The following is a 9,510-nucleotide window of genomic DNA, read 5'->3' on the forward strand; positions in this document are numbered from 1 at the left end:
GACACCTCCTCAATTCTGTGGAACATGGAGGGAACCCAACCTGACCTGCAGGGGTTCCAGAGGTGGAGTGTGGTGATGGTAGAGGCCTTGTCTCTGAGGGAGAGAACCACACTCCTCCACAGTAATCCCCTGCTGGGTACAGATGCAGGTGGAACACTCCCCAGTTTCCAATGATCACCAGAGGGAATCAGGCCTGAACTAGTCCTGCCTGTAGGTTGCACAGTGAGACACCTGGTTGGGGAGGCATTGTCTCCTCTTTGACTTAGGTGCAAATCCCTGGTGTTCTTGAGTATTAGAGAGAGCTGGGCTGCAGCCCTGCAGGGTAACCAGTGACTGGGGGTGACAGTGATGCAAAGTGGGAAAAGAGGCACCAGCCCCCCTGGAATAATTCTTTTTCTGGGCAGGCCTTTCTGACTCCACGGATCACTGGAGTGAGTCACAGTCAAGCTGCCAGTGGACTCCTTCTGTACAGTTGCCAGAGACCTTTTGAACTCTCCCACTTGATCTGTGTTTGTGCTGACCAGGACAATTGAATTGGAACTCTTGATCTGGTCTGATCACCTGGGGACTCTCTAAGATTATACCCTGATTGTGTTGTAGAGGGAGGGTCTGATTCTCCTCTCTCAGTTATTGCCAGTGGGGGCAGGGTGTCTTAATTGGTTATATTCCTCCAAAGCTGAGATTTCAACCCAAACTCACTGATCCACTAGGATTGTTTAGAGTCTAGCTAAATACAAGACAGACCCACCTAGTCCCATCATACCAGGTGGATCCCCAGAGCCTCAGTCTATAATACTGAATGGGACCTTGGTAAAGCTATAGGGGAAAAGCCACAATCACCAGTCCCAGCACTCTGGTAAAGGGCTGATTAATTATATATCCAGGAGCCCTCAATTTAATTCCACTTTACCAGCCTCTCTAAACAAATGTTGAAAAATAACCACGGGGTGGAATCAGCAGAAAAACTTGAGCAACATGAATAACCAGAGTAGATAAACTCCCCCAAGGTATGAAAAAGGAGACACAACAGAAGATCCCATTCATAAACAAGTGGCTGACATGTCAGAAATAGAGTTCAGAATTTAGATAGCAAAAAAGATGAACAGAATTGAAGTAAAATTGGAATTAGAAGTTCAAGGAGTAATTCAAAAGTTGGCTCAAGAATTCAATGAATTCAAAGATAAAATCACCAAAGATTTTGACAAATTGAGGCAAGAATTTGCATCCCGCAAAGACCTGAGAAATACAGTAGAATCCCTCAGTAATAGGATGGAGCAGGCAGAAGAAAGGATCTTTGACACTGAAGACAAAGCTTTTGAATGCTCCCAAATGCTCAAAGATGAAGAGAAATGGAGAGCAAAGATGGATCATTCCCTGAGAGAGTTGTGGGACCACTCCAGAAAAGCAAACATTTGCCTTATTGGAATAAGAAGCTTCTCCTGAAATTGATGAGAATGATCTGAAAGGCACAGATGCTCTACTCCGGGAGATTTTAGAGAAAAACTTTCCAAACATGGCAAGAGATACTGAAATCCAGATAGCAGACAGTTTCAGAATCCCAGCATGACTCAATCCAAATAAAGGATACCCTAGACCAGGGGTCCTCAAACTTTTTAAACAGGGGACTAGTTCATTGTCCCTCAGACTGTTGGAAGGTTGGACTGGGGGCCCCGGGACAAGTCGGCTGCTAAGCAGGACAGGCAGCAGCAGCAAAAACACCCGGTGTGCTGGATAAATGTCCTAGGTGGGCCACACATGGCCTGCGGGCTATATTTTGAGGATGCCTACCCTAGACACATTGTAATTAACTTCACCAAAGTTAATATGAAAGAGAAAATCCTGCAAGCAGTCAGACATAAGAAAATCTTAACCCACAAAGGGAAGAATATTAGAATGACTGCAGATCTTTCTGCTGAAACTTTTCAAGCCAGAAGAGGATGGTCATCGACCTTCATTCTCCTAAAAGAAAACAACTTTCAGCCCGGGATCTTGTATCCAGCTAAACTGAGTTTTACTTATGATGGAGAAGTCAAATACTTTAATGGCATTCACATGTTGAAGAAATTTGCCATAACTAAACCAGCTCTTCAGGATATTTTCAGACCATACTCCACAATGATTACCACAATGATTTACCACCAAAGTAAATTACTCAGAAATTATTGATTAAAACCCAACTCCCACAGCAATGAAAGGATTAAAAACATCCATTGGTCTTTCGAATTTTGACACCCAAAATACTACCAGGCTTATCAGTACTCTCAATTAACGTGAATGGCTTAAAGTGTCCACTAAAGAGGCACAAGTTGGCTGATGGGATACAAAAACTCAGGCCAGATATCTATTGCATACAAGAATCTCATCTTATCTTAAAGGATAAATATACACTCAGCATGAAGGGATGGAGAACGATAATCTAGGCAAACAGAAAACAGATAAAAGCAGGGGTTGCAATTTTATTTGCAGATACATTAGGCTTTAAATCAACAAAATTAAGGAAAGACAAGGATGGTCACTTCATATTTGTGAAGGGAAATGCTCAACATAATGAGATATCAATTATTGACATTTATGTGCCCAACCAGAATGCTCTGTAATTTGTAAGGGAGACCCTAACACACATGAACAATTTGATGTCTTCCAGCACCATAACAGTTAGAGATTTTAACACCCCTCTTACAGTTTTACATAGGTCCTCCAAGAAGAAACTAAACAATGAAATTCTGGACTTAAACTTCACCATCCAACAGTTGAATTTAATAGACATATACAGAATATTTCATCTTAACAAAATTGAATACACATTCTTCCCAACAGCCCATGGACCATCCCCCCAAATTGATCACATCTTAGGTCACAAGTCTAACCTCAGCAAATTTAAAAGAATAGAAATTATTCCTTGTATTTTCTCAGGTCATCACAGGATAAAACTTGAACTCACCAATAACAGGAATCTTCATATTCATACAAAAACGTGGAAACTAAATAATCTTATGCTGAAAGATAGCTGGGTCAAAGATGAGATTAGGAAGGAAATTACCAAGTTGTTGGAACAGAATGATAATGAAGATATGAATTATCCGAATCTCTAGGATACGGCAAAGGCAGTCCTTAGAGGGAAATTTATAGTGCTGCAAGCCTTCCTTAAAAGAATGGAAAGAGAGGAAGTCAACAACTTAAGGGAACACCTCAAGCAACTGGAAAAGGAAGAACACTCCAACCCCAAACCCAGCAGAAGAAAAGAAATAACCAAAATTAGAGCTGAATTAAATAAAATTGAAAACAAAAGAATTATTCAAAAGATCAATGATCAAAAAGTTGGTTTTTTGAAAAGTTTAACAAAATTGATAAACTCTTGGCTAGCCTAACCAGAAATAGAAATGAAAATCTCTAATTTCATCAATCAGAAATAACAAAGGTGAAATAATGACACCTCAGAAATTGAAACACATCTTAATGAATACTACAAAAAACTCTATTCTCAGAAATACAAAAATCTGAAAGAAATTGACTAATACTTGGAAGCACACCACCTTCCTTGACTTCCCAGAAAGAATTAGAAATATTGAACAGACCTATAACAGGTACTGAAATAGCATCAACTATAAGAAATCTCTCAAAAAAGAAGAGTCTGGCTTGTTCTGATAAATGTCACCTCCTGTATAGGGACTGGAGGAAAGAAGTATCTTGATAATTCAGGGGCTACTTTGCCCTGGCTTTGAGATGTCACTAATTTGGGGGAACTTATAAACCCTGACCCAGTAGTCAAAATGGGGACTGATGGCACCAGATGATAAAAAGTATTTAGCCCCAAGGGTGGATTTCCATGGCACTGGTTTGTCTGTGGGCTCCCTGGTTTCTGAGCACATGGCTGGAACAGTCACCCTTGCGCTGGTTCTTCCAAGGTGGAGTGAACACCATTAATATTCTGGTAGGAAGTGGAAAGAAAGTGAAAGTATTGGGATTTCCCCTCCTTACTGTGACAGTAAATCAAAGGTAATTCATTCTGAATCTTAAGGCAATTGTAGAGATTAGTGTTGCTACCAAGGGTGGAAGATCCTATGCGTCCCTGTGTCACTGGCCTGTGTGACCCTACACAAGACAGATGCACCTTGGAGAAAACCAGCAGATCACAGCAAACATAACCAACTGGTGATCCCTCTTGAAGCAGCTGTTCTAGAGAAAGCTGCCTTTCAGGAGCCACCAACACAGCCCCAGGCAACTGAGAATTGGCCCTTGATCTGTTTGCCAATTTGCAAGGACCAGGAGAAACTTTTTGCTGGTGTCTGGGCGTGCACACAGCATGCCTTCCCATTCTGTGACAGGGATATGTTGGTTTTCTTGATGTCTGCAGAGATGCCACAGAGAACCACATTGGTTCACACCACGGGGTAGCAAGCACATCTGGAGCCTCAGGAAAACCCAGAAGCGTGAGACTAATCCCATAAATATGCAGGGGCCCCCCACCTTGGTGAGGTTTCTGGGGATTGTAGGGAGCATTTCAAGACATCCCAACAAAGTGAAAGGTAAGTTGTTATAACCCCAAATGAGGCGTGCTACTTGCTGAGGTTTTGCATTTTGAAGGCACCCTACTTGCTATTTGAGTGCGCCATCCTAGTACATCTACCAAAGAGCCTTCCGGAGTACCATTTGCAGCTGGGGACCTCTGTGCTCATCATTTAACAGTTCCAATGCTGCCCAAGCATTTGTGGCCAACAGTGATGTGGGGCTGGAACAAAGCTATACCTTCTACATGTCACTATTCTTCTTTCTAAGAAACAGCTCCTGGCATACTATGGCACTCTGGTAGGACCTGGACAGATGGCCAGGGGACATCAAGTCTGCAGTCCTGAGATGGCTGTCAGGGATGGGCTGTCATCAGACCCACCCCTCTATAGGGTGGGTGTACCCAGCTGCAGCCTGTCACTGGGTGGAGAGGATCTGAGAGCCTGGGCTGGAGAGAACCCAGAAGGCACATGCCATTGCGTGAGCAGGTGGCACAGACCCCCATGATGGGTCCTCCTGCTTCTGTCGTCTCCTCTCCCTCAGGCTACATCTGTGGCTCATGGGAAGTTGCCCACAACCAGATGGCCCAGGAGAGCTGCCTTCATATGGTTCTCTGGGATATGCTGGCAACAGCTGAGAGCGGGAGTGGGACACAGAAGCTTTACAAGGCCATTGTGCACTGTCCTTGAGAGATGATGGGAAAGGGAGACTGTCCAGTGGATGAAGCTTGAGCAGAGCAAATGGCTACTGCTTCTCTGGCCTGAAAGAGCCAGAAGAATGGACCCACAGCAGTGCTTTCCAACAGTGGACAACCCATGCATATCCCCCAGGGACATCTGGCCGTGTCTGGAGACATTTCTGTTTGTCACAACTAGGTGGGGACTGCTGCAGGCATCTGGTAGGTAGAGGCCAGTGTCTTAACCAGGGTTCTCCTGAGAAACGTAACAGGATATACAGAGGGCATATTCTAAAAATGTCTACACATTTGTAATACTCAAGTCATGTTTGACTTCTGTTACCATGATTTGTATTCATCTTGTCATTCATATGTGTTGAGCATTATTATTTTAATTCAGTTTTTTTCTTCCTTAAAATATGCATACACTTATTGATGCCCTCTGTGCACAGGTATGTTGAAGGAGCTTTATTATGTAGGATCATTGAGTTCATGTGATTATGGAGGCTGAGATGTCTCACCATCTGCCATCTGCCCACGAGGCCCAGGACAGCCAGGGGCATTGTTCTGGTCCAAATCCAAAGCCCAAAGAACTAAGGGAGCCAATGGTGTAAGTCCTGATCTGGGTGCAAGGGCCTGAGAACTAGGAGGAGGACGGGAAGATGGGCAGCTGGCCTCACGCAGAGAGAGTGCAGGGGAAGGTGGGCAGCTGGCCTCACTCAGAGAGAGTGCAGGGGAAGGTGGGCAGCTGGCCTCACGCAGAGAGAGTGCTTTCACACTTGCCCTGCCTCTTCTCAGGCCCTTGCCCTGCATTCTTCTCAGGTCCTTGATGCTGCCCACCCAGACTGGTGAGGCCAGCTCTTCATTCAGTCTGCTAATCAGAGTGCTAATCTCTTCTGGAGACATCATGCAGATAGGAATAACGGTTTACCAGCTATCTGGGTATCCCTTATCCCAGGCAAGTTGACACATAACATTAACCATCACAGTCAGCCAGCAATGCTGCTGACATCTTACAGTGCACACAGGACAGTCCTCTACAGAAAAGAATTATCTGGCCCCAAATAGCAATAGCACCACTTTTGAGAAACGTCAACCTACGCTGGATGGTGAGGACCAAAAGAAAGGATTCAAAGACTGGTGACAAGAAGGCATGGCAACATGTGTCTGTATGAGGGACACAGGGAGCAGATGTGTGTGGATGGGTCTCTCGGAATGTGTAAAGAGCACAGAGACGTGTTGGTGGCACATTCATACACCCCAGAGGTTCTCTGGGCAGAGAAGGCTCTTAACACTCAGGTGGACAATCTGGTCCACACTTCCACCAGCCATCCTTGCGTTTACTCAGTGGGCCATGGTCCCAGCGACAGGCTATAGACAAGCACAAAACCACACATTTGCTTGCACCAAGGCCAGCCTCTGTATCACAACTTGGAGGCCACCACTGCTGTGCCTGAGTCACCTTCTGACAGCGGACACCTCCATGGAGCCTCCCCTCTGATGCATTCCTGGTGCGAACCAGCCGGAACCTGGTGGCCTGCTGACTACCCTGCACCCCTTCCTTTAGGGAGGGAAAACAATTCTTCCTCACTGGAATAGATGAACCCTAGATTCCCATCTGCCATCCATGACTGTAGTGTTTCTGCCCAAAGCTGCCATCACAGACCTCAAAAAGGCCTGATTTGCCATGATGGCATTCTGTACAGTGTCGCTTCTGATTAAGACCTGTAACTTCACAGCAGTGAGATCAAGCACATCGACGTCACTAACTACACATCCCAGGGACCCAGAAGCAGTCAGCCCGTCAGAGCCAGGGACCTGCCCCCTGAAGATTCAGTTCTGATGCTAGTAGGGAGATTCCCCTAAAGGTGGGCGCTCCACCTTCCAGATGGAATTTGGGATTTGAATCAGCAAGTGCCATATGGTCCACCATATGGAGGTCCCGTGGCCAGAACTCGTGGTCTGGGGAGTGAGAAGTGGGCGTGTGCAGCTCCTGTCTTTGTGATGCCTCACGCCCCCTGAACATGTGCATCCCCCGCCCCGCACCTTAGCACGCCTCTGCTTTGAAGCTCTTGGTTCGAACCGGAAGCTGAGGCCTGACCATTCAAGCTCCTCAAGCTACTGAATCAACACGGATAAGGTTGTTACTGTACTGACTGCGTGAACCTGTCATTAAGGGATGACTGCATTGCTGCTACACAGGGGGCTTTAGGGGATGATGTCCGAAACCCACGGGACTCTTTGGGGTGCTTTAACTTATGTCTACATCCAAACAGTTAAGTTAATGGTAGGCTGGGCACAATGGCACATGCCTGTAATCCCTGCTACCTGGGAGGCTGAGGCAGGAGGATTGTTTGAGCCCAGGCATTGGAAGCTGCAGTGAGCTATGATGATGCCACTGTACTCCAGCCTGGGTGACAGAGTGAGACCTTACCTCAAAAAATAAATGAACAAATGAAGTTAATGACAAAAACAGCATCCAACCAAAAGGACTTGTAAGGACTCAGAACCTTCAGGAATGAAAGTTTGGGTTATCTACTAGGCAAAGAATCCCAAAGTCTGGCTGGGAGGACAGGAAGCAGGGAACGGGCATGAAAGAAGACAGTGATGTGTAGCGCCCTTGTCCACGGCCACTCCCTTCCAGGGGGACGGCTGCAGGGAGGCTCGTTTTCCTCCCTGCTCCATGGCGTGTGTGCACAGAAGTCTGCACACACATCTGTACACACCAGGACATGCAGCCGTGCATCTGCAGGAGGCCCCCAAACTATACACATTTTAGGAAAAGAAAAAACTGTATCAAAATTGTAACATTCAGGCTGGGTGCCTGGCTCATGCCTGTAATCCCAGCATACGGGGAGGCTGAGGCAGCAGGATTGCTCAAGCCCAAGAGTGTGAGGATGCTATGAGCTGCACTGACACCACAGCACTCTACTCAGGGTGACACAGAGAGACTCTGTCTCAGGAATAAAAAGTGGTAACACTTAAGTCACATTTGACTTCTGCAATTACAAGAGATACAAGATACAACACACAAGGTAACACAGGTTATCAGGACATACTGAGCATTACAGTTTTAATATACTTTTTTTCCTTTCTTTAAATGTGTATGCATTTCTTGGTGCCCATTTCATGTGTGTGCACATGTGTGAGCATGTGTGTACGTGTGTGTGGTGTGTGAGTATATGTGTGCCTGTGTGTGGTGTGTGAGCATGTGTGTGCATGTGTGTGATGTGTGAGCATGTGTGCATGTGTGTGGTGTGTACATGTGTGTCATGTGTGAGCATGTGTGCATGTGTGTGTGGTGTGTGCGTGTGTGAGCATATGTGTGTGCATGTGTGTACGTGCATGTGGTGTGTGTGCACATGCATGTGTTGTGTGACAGCATGTGTGTGTGTCTGTGTGTGGTGTGTGAGCATATGTGTGCTTGTGTGTGTGGTGTGTGAGAATGTGTGTATGCGTGTGGTGTGTCTGCATATGTGTGCATGTGTGTGAGCATATGTGTTCCCATGTGTGTGGTGTGTGAGCATGTGTGTACATGTGTGTGGTGTATGAGCATGTGTGAGTTTGTGTGGTGTGTGTGCGTGTGTGTAGTATGTGAGCATGTGTGTGTGTAGGCAGCTGAGACAGACACACACAGGGCCCCGCTGCTGCCTTCTGCATCTGCTATCTGCCAACGCTGTCCTAGCCCCAGTTCTTCACTTGCCAGCTGCAGGCTGTCTTGTCCCCCACGTGGAAGCACCTGCCACACGGCACGTGCTCAAAGAGCCCAGGATCGATACTGGGAGATCTCACCTGCCCTGTGCATCTCCTCGTCAGGGCACCTGCTGGGCAGAGCTCCCTTCTTAGGGAGTCTGAACCCTGCTCTGCGGAGCTCGGCTTGTGGCTTTTGGCACACTGACCTCTTTGCTCTGTGCCAGCCTGAGAGGAGGTGCTCCCTGCTCTGTGACCCTGATGTCTCCTTCTAGTAATTTTCCTTCTTCCAATCCCTGCTTGGCCTGTTCTTGGAGAATTGAATTCTGTTAGAATAGCAGGGGTGACTGACTCCTAGTTCCCTGAGTGGGACGGACACGTATTCCTCAGTTGGATGGGGAACTTTGAGAACCTTCTCTCGAGTCCCTCGTTGCACAGAACAGAAACCTGGGCCCTGAAGGGGAAGGTGCCTTCTCAAGGTCAGTTGAGGGGAGACCTTCCAGGGTGCCTACCGCCAGCCTGTAGTCCTGAAGCACATTTCCAGGCTTCCAGTGGAGAGGACTGCATTTCATGTGATATTCTCTGCCTGTCCTCAAAGAATTCAGAATGGTTTCATATTTCTTTTTTTTTTTTTTTTT

The sequence above is a fragment of the Otolemur garnettii genome, unplaced genomic scaffold, assembly GCF_000181295.1.
Source record: "Otolemur garnettii isolate 467f Iridium unplaced genomic scaffold, OtoGar3 scaffold00194, whole genome shotgun sequence".
NCBI lineage: Eukaryota > Metazoa > Chordata > Mammalia > Primates > Galagidae > Otolemur > Otolemur garnettii.